The following is an 11,390-nucleotide window of genomic DNA, read 5'->3' as shown; positions in this document are numbered from 1 at the left end:
CCCCAGAGTTACTTTAGGGCCTCCTTCTTGTGACTCCTTATATTCCCAGCAACGGCCACTGCTGCATTCTGTTGCTGCTGAGACTGCTCGGCTGTAGCCAGCTGCTGTTGAGGGCTGCAAGTCCCACTCTCACCTTGTTAAGGCTGCCCCCAACTCATTGTTTCTGCAGGGCAACCCATTTTAATATTGACAAGGTGCCAGCTGACTTGTCAAATGGGGAGGGGGAGTGTCCCCCCCCCCCCTGTAAAAGACACCCCTTTAACTCCATTTCTCTTGTCACACATGCTGATGGCATTTTCATTTCAGATTTCCAGGATTCACAGTATTTTGCTTTCCATCCACTGTGACTTTGCTGAGGAATAAATTAGATGTATGAGGGAATTTCTAGCCAGTCAAGCATGAATATGGATTATGTTGCCGAAATGTCTCGGCCAAATTCATTCTGACACGGTATCCCAGAATGATAGATACACGTCCCCATAAACTAGCAGCCGGTCTGTCATAGAAGTGAACAGAGCACATTGATGCATGTCACACTTTCTGCCGGCGTTTAACTTTCAGACAGTGAACAGGTCAACGATGTAATTGCAGAATTTCAGCCTCTTCAGATTTGTCCTAATTCTGTCCTGTCACCTGGACATCATCTGTTGTGTTTGCTCCTCAGTATCACACGCTTGTCAGTTATCCTCCCTCATCAGCTGGGCAACCTTGGCAAATACCAATAAAGAAAATACACCAATTGTAAACTTTTACGCAACTGAAATGAACAGTTTTCATTCTCTGGGGTCAAACTGAGCAAAAAGTACTGAAAAAGTAATCTCACTTCAGTCACACAAAGGTAACAGTGGAGAATAAATGCAGTGAGACCACATACTTCAATCCGGGAATTTGATAAGTGAGGGAGCTCAGCCCTTGTGAAAGATGAGGTGCTGTTGTGGACTTTTACAAAAAGAAGTGGGTCCAAGAAAGGGGACCAGAGACAGCGAGACCTGAGTGCTGAAAGCTGGAGGCATTAATTAGGTGTACACGTAGGTTATTGGTCAGTTTTACATTTTTATTTCCCTCCAGACTGCAGCAGGAATTTAAACGGATACCAAGGAGATATAAGTAATATGTAAAATTTATAGCATTATTGGTTAAGCTCCAGATAAGATCACTGTTGAGTGATATTGAGTAAAACTTAGTTAGTTAAATAAAAACAGCATGGTAGCACAGTGGGTAGCACTGTTGCTTCACAGCACCGGAGTCCCAGGCTCGATTCCTGGCTTGGGTCACTGTCTGTGCAAAGTTTGCATGTTTTCCCCGCGCCTGCATGGATTTGCTCCCACAAGTCCCCAAAACAAGATGTGCTGTTAGGTCAATTGGACATTCTGAATTCTCCCTCCATGTACCCGAACAGGTGCCAGAATGTGGTGACTGGGGGCTTTTCACAGTAACGTCATCGCAGTGTTAATGTAAGCCTGTTTGTGACAATAAAGATTATTAAACTAAATAAAGGTGGCAGGACAGGTGTTGCGTTGCAGCTGTAGCATGTGGGAGCTGGTGGGCACCTATGTGATCCATGGCAACTGCATTTGGAGGAAATGTTTACAGCTCAAGGAACTTCAGCTCCAAGTTGGTGAGTTGGAGCCTGAACTTTGGACATAGTGATGCATCAGGGATGTCAGGGATGGGGAAAGTTACCTGGGCACTTTTTTCTAGGAGGCAGTCATACCCCTTAGGCTGGGTACTTCAGATTCGATCTGTGGTCAAGGACAGGAGGGTGTGATTGTAAGAGAGGCAGGTATGGGGGACCCACAATGAAGGAATGTCAGTCTTGCAATTGTCCAAAGATTCAAGGTTCTTGCAGCTTGTGCAGATGAAAGCAGGGACCACGGTGAGAATGTGCTAACTGACCGCAGAAACCTAGTGGAGACGGTCATTCAAGTGGGGTGAACAAAAAGGAATGCAAGTTGTAGTAGGGGACAGCATTGTTATGGACATGGACACTTTTCTCTGTGTTGTCTGCCTGGTGCCCAGGTTAAGGACATCTCCTCGGGGCTTCTGCCTGGTGCCCAGGTTAAGGACATCTCCTCAGGATGGAGAGAAAATGGAGTGGGAGAGGAAGGATCCAGTTGATATGGTCTAAGTCGGTACCAACACCCATCAGTAAGATTAAGATAAAGATTCTGAGGGTGTATAAGCAGTTGGGACCAAATTAAAAAGCAGGCCCTCAAAGGTAATAATCTTTTGATAACTACCTCAGCAACAAACAGATTGGCATTGGCTAAGTAAAATCAGAAAGTTGAATGTGTGGATCAACAATTGTTCTGGGATAAATAGGTTTCTATTCATGAGACACTGGCACCAGTGAAGAAAGTTGCAAATGCTTCAGTTTGTCTTTTGTAAGCCTAGACTTTGGCATTTTCTTCCTGAGAGAGCAGTGGTGGTTGGGTCATTGTTTATATTCAAGGCTGAGTAGGATATTTGGTTGGTAAGAAAGTCAAGGGACATGCAGGTAGGAGTTAAGGTCACAATCAGATCACATGATCTTATTGAGTGGCAGGGCAGGTTCATGGGCCTCCTCCTGCTGCTGTTTCTGATGATCTTTTTGCAATGCTCTTTTGGAAATATTGGTCTGAATTTGCAGCTCGTTACGTGCAATTAGATTAATTTTAATGAATAACCTTCAAAATAATAACTATGGATTATGATGCTCTTAATCATTACAGAGCAAAGTCTGGTGATGTAAATGATCATCAGTAACACATATGCCTAATGATGCCCACCTCACAGGATGCTTAAATACAAATGCATTATATTTCTGCTGCCAACTCTTCTTTTATAAATGCAAACGGAGACATAGATTAGCACCAGGGAAACATTTCCCCAATTAAGCAATTGTTAGATGTCATAACTAGAAATCCTCGTGAATTGGGAAGTATTGTACTCCTTGCCTGCACTGAACTGATAATAAAGAGCTATAAATTTTGGATAAGTGACACCAGTGATATGAGGAAATATTGAGAGCTTGTAGCTGCCTGCAATCCAGTTGGATACATTGGAAGCATTTGAATGTTAATTCTTTTGTTCTTTATTAGTTTCAATATAATGAAGCAAAATCAACTATTTCTTGGTTTTTACATATTGTTTTCCCTGAGTGTTTTATTTCTGGAGAAAGGGCAGTGTCATGATATGCAGACATGCAGATAATGATATACAGACAGGCACGGACAGGCAGCTAATGAGCACAGAGAACAGGACATGACCAATAAGCAGGCAGGACACTCAGAGGTGGTATCTCACTATAAAAGGCATGAGGTACTCACACTCCACCTCTTTCCACTGATGAACATCTACAGAGTAAGTCAGGGTGTATGTACAGTATCACACCACCAGCACGTGGCTAAGAGCTAGTCTGGTTCAGTCAGACAGAGTAACCACACTTAGGTTAGCAGAGAATCAAACTCATAGAGAACTGTGCTATTGGTTCAATAAATCTGATTGAACTAATTTCAAGGGGCAAAATTCTCCGACTCCCAGCAGGGTCGGAGAATCCGCCGGGGCCGCTGAAAATCCCGCCCCTGCCGTGGCAGAAATTCTCTGCCACCCGGGAATTGGCGGGGGCGGGAAACGCGCCGAGCGACGAGCCCCCTGCGGCGATTCTCCAGCCCGCGATGGGCCGAAGTCCCGCCGCTGGGAGGCCTTTCCTGCCGCCGAAGTTTGAACCACCTCTGGTGGCGGTGGGATCGGTGGCGCGAGCGGGCCCCCGGGGTGGCCAGGCCCGCGATCGGGGCCCACTGATCAGTGGGAGGACCAGTGCTGTGGGGGCACTCTTTCCCTTCCCCCGCTGCCACGGCCTCCACCATGGCAGACGCGGAAGAGAATCCCCCAGCACGCATGCGCCGGTGGTGACGTCAGTGGTAGCTGCCGCTGACGTCACCACCAGCGCATGCGCGAACCGGCCAAGGCCTTTCGTCCAGCCCCGGTGCCGGGCGGCAGGCATCAAAGGCCGCTGGTGCCTGTTTTGGCGCCAGTCGGCGTGGTGCCAACCGCTCCGGCGCGGGCCTAGCCCCTCAATAGAACATAGAACATAGAACAGTACAGCACAGAACAGGCCCTTCGGCCCTCGATGTTGTGCCGAGCCATGATCACCCTACTCAAACCCACGCTATACCCGTAACCCAACAACCCCCCCCCTTAACCTTACTTTTAGGACACTACGGGCAATTTAGCATGGCCAATCCACCTAACCCGCACATCTTTGGACTGTGGGAGGAAACCGGAGCACCCGGAGGAAACCCACGCACACACGAGGAGGACGTGCAGACTCCGCACAGACAGTGACCCAGCCGGGAATCGAACCTGGGACCCTGGAGCTGTGAAGCATTTATGCTAACCACCATGCTACCGCGCTGCCCCGCACGGTATTTAGGGCTTGGCTTCATTCTCCGCACCTTTGGGGAGGCCCGACGCCGGAGTGGTTGGCGCCACTCCGCTACGCCAGGACCCCCCGCCCCGCCGGGTAGGGGAGAATCCCGCCCAAGGTCTGTAGTATCTCTTGGTTAAAGCTGCTTCCAGTTGCAGCCTATGTTATCCCAGAGTACATAACACAACAGGCAGAGATGTTATTTGTACATTATTCCAATGTTTTAAATTCAGGTTGCCATGGTATTTCCTTAAAGCACACAGCACTCCATGATGCTTCTTGTCCGGAGACAGCAACTGGGTGAAACATCACAATATTTAGCTCTTTAACAGAGCCCTGATGACCCAGATGTTTCACTGAGGGACACCTCATTTCCTACATTCTTGCCTACATTTAATTACAGCTGCTTTGTCTGTCTTCCTTTCTTTCCTCACTGATTATCAGACAATCTGCCTGTCTTTCCCAATTTCCCCCTGAATCCTGATCATTTACCTGTCTTTCCCTGGCTGCTCAGCCCATTCCTGGTCAGCAGCATGACTCTGACCGCCAGTTTATATTCTAAATGTGGAGATGCTGGACTGGGGTGGGCACAGTAAGAAGTCTCACAACAGCAGGTTGAAGTCCAACAGGTTTATTTGATATTACAAGCTTTCGGAGCGCTGTTCCTTCATCAGGTGAAGTGGAAGCAGGTTCACAATCACAGAAGATGTAGGAGAGACACAATTGCAAGATAATTACAGATTGGAATATGAAGGATGGTTGGAAAGTCCTAAAGGGTGGGTGGCACAGTGGTTAGCACTGCTGGCTCATAGTGCCAGGATTTGGGTTCAATTCTGGCCTTGGGTGACTGTACGGAGTTTGTATGTTCGCCCCGTGTCTGTGAAAATATATCTTAAATGAACATGATCAGTTATTTTTGTTAAATGATTCTCTTGTTTTTAGATGTTATACAGAAACAGCACCTGACTCTAAGATTGATGAAGGTTTGAATGACTCGATTCCTCTGCCTGAGAGGATCCAATCATTGTTGCAATGCCAAATCTCAGCACCATTGTTTGTGATTCAGGCCTTCATTGCCTTGATTGTATTATATCGATGACATGTTTTTTAAGCCATTATATTGTGTAATGAGTCTCTTAATTACATTAGTTATTGCCAAGTAATGACCTTTCCCCAGTTCCATGATAGCAATCAGCTGATGTCTAAACCTTTTCAATGAGTCACTATATTTTACTAAGTGTCTGAATTAGCACCTTGCTCTACAGCTCTGTACTGTTGGCTGCAGTTTGGTTTCTGTATTCTGTGGTATAAAGCATGAGGTCAAAACATATTGTGATTGAATCATTGATATTTATTGACACATTTACTGAAGTACAGTGAAAAGTATTTTTCTGCGGCCAAGGGAACGTGCAGAGTACGGACATAGTAGACAAAATAATAATCAGCAGAGTACATTGACAAATAGTACATCAACAAATAGTGTTTGGTTACAGTGTGGAACAAGGGTTCTTACAGGGAACAGATCAGTCCAAGGGGGATTCATTGAGGAGTCTTGTAGCTGTGGGGAAGAAGCTGTTCCTATGTCTGGATGTGCAGGTCTTCAGACTTCTGTATCGTCTGCCTGATGGAAGGGTCTGGAAGAGGGCAAAGTCTAGGTGTGACGGGTATCTGACAATGCTGTCTGCCTTCCTAAGGCAGCGGGAGGTGTAGACAGAATCAATGGGAGGGTGTCAACTTGTTGATGCGTTGGGCTGAGTTCACCACACTGCAGTTTCTTGTGATCGTGGGCTGAGCAGTTGCCATACCAAGCTGTGATGCAGCCGGATAGGATGCTCGCTATGGCACATCTGTAGACGTTTGTGAGAGTCGATGTAGACATGCCAAATTTCTTTAGCTTCGAAGTACAGACGTTGTTGGGTGTTGCATTAACGTGAGTGGACTAGGACAGACTGTTGGTCATTGTGACCCTCAGGAACTGAAAGTTATCGACCATCTCCACTTCAGAGCTGTAATGATAGGTCATCCAATAGGAACTGATATCAGAGCAGAGCTTAATATAGATCTTCTACTTTAGGAATGTGAACAAATCTTAGTAGTGTGATGCCTGGATCTGGTGGGGACCATGAATTGGATTTAATTTGAATTGTTTTTTGGAACAGGCAAGGATCTGGATTAGGCATTTGCCCCATCCACACTCTCAGCTCTGGCTTTGTAACTCATATAAAGTATTTTTTTTTAAATAGTATAATAAATTAATAGTTTTGTTTGTTAACAAAGCTTTGTGTTCTTTATTCAACACTACGCATTCAAACCATCCAGGTAAAGCAAAATAGAGAACGCAACATGGTATCAGGTCTGCTCTTAGAGTAGAATAGTCAGGTTTAGAGAGAAAGAAAGAATCCCAGTTCGAAGAAAGAAACAAATGTGCAAAAAACAAATCTCAACCAGACTCCAGTAGCAACAATCAGACTACAAGAGCAGCAACCAGCAGCATCACAAAAACAACTACCTAGCCAAAGCTTCATGGAGGGTCTGCAGACTCCAAAGTCATTCAGGACATCGGATAATGTAGATGTGAACTGGAACATTTTCAAACAAGGGTTTGAACAGTATCTCTCAGCCGTAACTCTCCAGGTAGTCAGTGAGAAGCAGAAGATTGCACTGTTACTCACTTTGGCTGGACCACAGGCTATAGAAGTGTGTAATTCATTCCACTTTGCGAATGAAGTTGAAATAAATAAGTTTGATGTGGTAATTGAAAAATCTGAAGCTATTGTGACCTTAAACAAAATGGAAAGCTGAGTAAACAGCTGCAAAAGCACAAAATAGTAATGCTGGAAGATTCTATTAAAACATCCTGTGCGAGTAAAGCAACTAAAAATAGAAGTTCTGAAATGTTCAATCGGGAACGTGGCGAAAATTCTCAACTCCGGTGAAGCTATGGCACAGCTTGAAATTCAGCGCGCTGAAAATGATGGCTGATTCGCGCAAGCGCACCTAAAGAAAAAAACGTGATTCAGATGTTGAATGTATTGCACATGTGCGAGACCACTTCACACATGCGCACTTTGAAAAAAGACGCAATCCGGAAGTTGACCGTTCTGTGGATGGTGTGCGCATGTGAAGAAAGCGCACCCCGGCCGAGGATCGATTTGCACATGCGCAATGGATGTTTGCGCATGATGTCACAAATATGATGACATGTAAACGTCGTGGCCATGCCCACTTAAGAAAATAATGCCCGGCAATTGGAAGAATGTTTTCGGTGCAAAAAACTGAAACATTTTGCCTTGCAATGCTGCACAGGGATGAAATTCAAACGAACAGCTGATAAAGAAGAATTTTGAAGCACCACTGAACAAACAGTTTACAGCATGAGAGAACCCAGAAGGAGGGCAGTGAAAGACTCCAGAAAGAGAGCAGTGAAAGAAGAAGACAATTTTAACCAATATGAGATTACAGAAGATAACTCATACATTGAAGAGTATTACGCAGATATGGCAGAAATATTCGGTTTAACTGGTCATTCCATTAGTAATACGATTAAAAATCTAAATAGCGGACTACTAAAGGTAGATGAATCCAATACATTGATGGAATGGCAGATCATTGCGACATTGGATGGCAGTAATCTGACAAATGAAGAAGAAGAAAAAGAAGACTCTGATGGTCTATCCACTATATTTGCCAGTAAGGACAACAGTGAAGAGACAGTGATGAGCAGCAAAAAGAGGAAGGAGCAGTGCTCCGAAAGCTAGTGATTCAAAACAAACCTGTTGGACTTCCACCTGGTGTTGTGAGACTTCTTACTGTGCAACAAAAAGAAGAGTGTGACGGTGTATCCACTTGATTTGCGACGAGTGACAAAGTGATCACCAGTAGCATACAAGCTGTGCAGGACAACGGCGAGACTGACAGATCTCAGCTGGACTGCATGAAGGCTGACAATCGAAGTGCAACAGTGATCAGCCAATAAGATCATAACAATGAACATGCAACAGTGAACAGATCAATTGAGAGCACGTCAATCGTGAACAGCCTACAAGAAAATAACATCTTGGAGAAGTTGACTGCAGATGAGAAGCACCAAGAGCTCAGCGATATATCAGATCATCCAAAAGGGACTGATGCCACAAAGCTCAACAATGTATCAGATCGTCCACAGGAACCTGAGATCATAAAGTGCAGTGAAACATCAGATAATACAAAGGACACTTGATAATATGAAGGTTGAAAATGAATCAAACAAGCCAGAAGGAATGGATCTTGAGTACACCAAGTGCAACTACAGAACAACAGGCTGTACACAAAGGTATGGCTGTGAAATTGATGGACAACTAAACAGCACAGCCCATTGCAATGATAAGAAAGTGTTTGAACGTGTAGTCACACTTGGCAAACCATACAGTATGAAAAGCAACCTGGATGGCAATAGAGCAAGGTACTGCAGGACAGTGTGTGAAAAACAGCTACCAGTCAAGGTAACACGGACAAATGCATGTGTAGACAATACAAAATTCATGCATAATGGCACCAATGTCAGGAAGAACGGGAGTGGAAAGTTCCAACATGGCACATTGTTTGGAAAGAAACAACGACATTCCAATGGTCTGGAAGTGGTAGTTCTTGCTGAAAAACCAGATACCAAACAGGTTTTTTAGGGCAAAGGACACAAAAAATCGACACCACAAGCACAGAAAAAAGATTAGGTCAGACAACGAACATGGTTCAACCAGTCGAACATTTGATGGCTTGGACCGGTGACTTGTTGGTACTGTAACACACTACAACAGTGAAGACTGAGTACAGACTCAATTCGTGGACTGTAAAAAGTTTTTTAAATTGTTAACTACCATACAATATCAATACCAATTACATGTAAAGAACATACAATGCTTTTACTGTACAGATGTTTGTAGAAATCTCCAGACATCTTTGAAAAAAAGGGGGATGTAATGATATGTATATTGACTGTGCTGTAGAGAGTTAACAGGTTAATGATAATGCTGCATACCACTAGAGGGAACCACAGAACACGTCATATATATTTACATATATATCATGTGACTTCGGGGATTCTGGACGTCACGAGTTAGGAGAGAGTTGGAAGAGTGCCAGGTATGGGAGCAGTTGTACTTGAGAAGTTCTGTTAGTTAGAGATAGCATAGTTTAACATGGAAACCTACTTAAGGAATGTGAACGAATTTTAGTTAGTAGTGCAATAAATTTGTAGTTTTGTTCATTAACAAAGCTTTGTGTTCTTCATTCAACACTACGCATCCAAACCATCCAGGTAAAGCAAAATAGAGAACACCACAGAAGCTATTGATGCAGATGGGGATCTGTGCTGTGATACACTTCCTGAAGTTTCTTGGTCTTTGGTACACCATGCAACCGAGTGATCTATCCATGGGTTTGGGTTTTATAATCCTTAAATTTCCCAGTTGGAGGGGATTCCACTCTTACATGTGTAAGATTTTCTTTTGTGAACCTGACAAAGATTTTCTTTGGTGAGCCTGAGTCAGTGCCATGCAAGAATCGGCCAATTTCTAATTTCACCATCACCATGACTCCCTGGGGGTACAATTAGATTGAGTTATTTCAATGGGAATAAGGCATGTGCTATGTTCCAGCTACCAACGCTTCGCAGTTGCCTTTCTTATGGTTAAGGCAGATCCGCTGTCCGAACAGATCAGTTGGTGACCTGCTTGTCCACATTTGCAATATAGTTTATCAGTTGATTCAAATGCTATATGTTCTACGGACTGCCATTTCTGGTCGTAATCAATGTGCATCAACAACAGGAAAGGCAATAATCTCAGATTAGGATGCATACACAAAGTTCATAGAATCCCTGTAATGCAGAAGGAGACCATTTGGCCCATCGAATGGGCACCAAACGTTCGAAAAAGCACCCTCCCTTGCCCACTCCTCCACCTTATCCCCACAACCCTTCACATTGATCATGGCCAATCCACCTAACCTGCATATCTTTGGACTGTGGGAGCAAACTGGCGCACCTGGAGGAAACCCACGTAGACACGGGTAAGATGTGAAACGCCACACAGGTTGTCACCCAAGGCCAAAATCAGACCTGTGCTCCTGGCGCTGTGAGGCAGCATTGCTAAACCCTGTGCCACCGTGCTGAGATCTGTTACTGTGTCTACATTCTCCTGCCCTCAAGACAACTTGTTTGGCCATTAGCTGATTGCTATCATGGAGCAATAGTACCTGGAAAATGCCATTACCTGGCAATGACTAATGCAATACTATTGCATAGATAAAGTATTTCACAGACCCCTGTTGCTGGAGTATTAAGAGTTTTATATTAATAAGTAAGTGTTGAAATGTTTTCTTACCCTTTGTATTTGAGTTTGTTCATTTTGTCTTCGTCTAATGTGTAGCATTGCAAGCTCTTGCTCGATCAACTCACTACAGGGTGTGTATACCCACAGCTACTACCAATGGATGTCAAATCTGATTAATCATAAGACCAACTGGTTCATAACGAATTAAAATTAGCCAGTTGTTGTCTGTAAAATTCAGACACTTTGACCACTTTATTATTCAAACGTTTTACCCAGGTGCCCTTTTGTGCGAGATGAACAAAGGACAGACACAAGTTAACAATTCAAACCAAGTTTATTTTCAAACAGAATAAAACAGTTATCCCCCCAAATGATCCCAACTAGAATATGCCTGAGAATCTTAATACTGCCTGTGCCGATGAACTGGATCAAGCTGCAGGTCGAATCCTCTGACTCCTGTTCGTCTCAGGACGTTTAGCTGCGAAGGAGGGTCTTGCACGTTGTTTCCTTCTGGCCTCTGGTCCATCACTTAGTCTTCTCCACTGCCTCTGCAATAGTGAGGAGGGTCTCTGGATGCCTCTTTCTTATACCCCTCTTCACACCCTTCTGGTGTCTACATGTAAGCTTATTCCAAACAAGGTGATCTCGGTGACAGAACTTCTGCCTTCATTTGG

Source organism: Scyliorhinus canicula, chromosome 9 (assembly GCF_902713615.1).
Source record: "Scyliorhinus canicula chromosome 9, sScyCan1.1, whole genome shotgun sequence".
Taxonomy (NCBI): Eukaryota; Metazoa; Chordata; class Chondrichthyes; order Carcharhiniformes; family Scyliorhinidae; genus Scyliorhinus; species Scyliorhinus canicula.
This window is presented reverse-complemented; position numbering follows the sequence as displayed.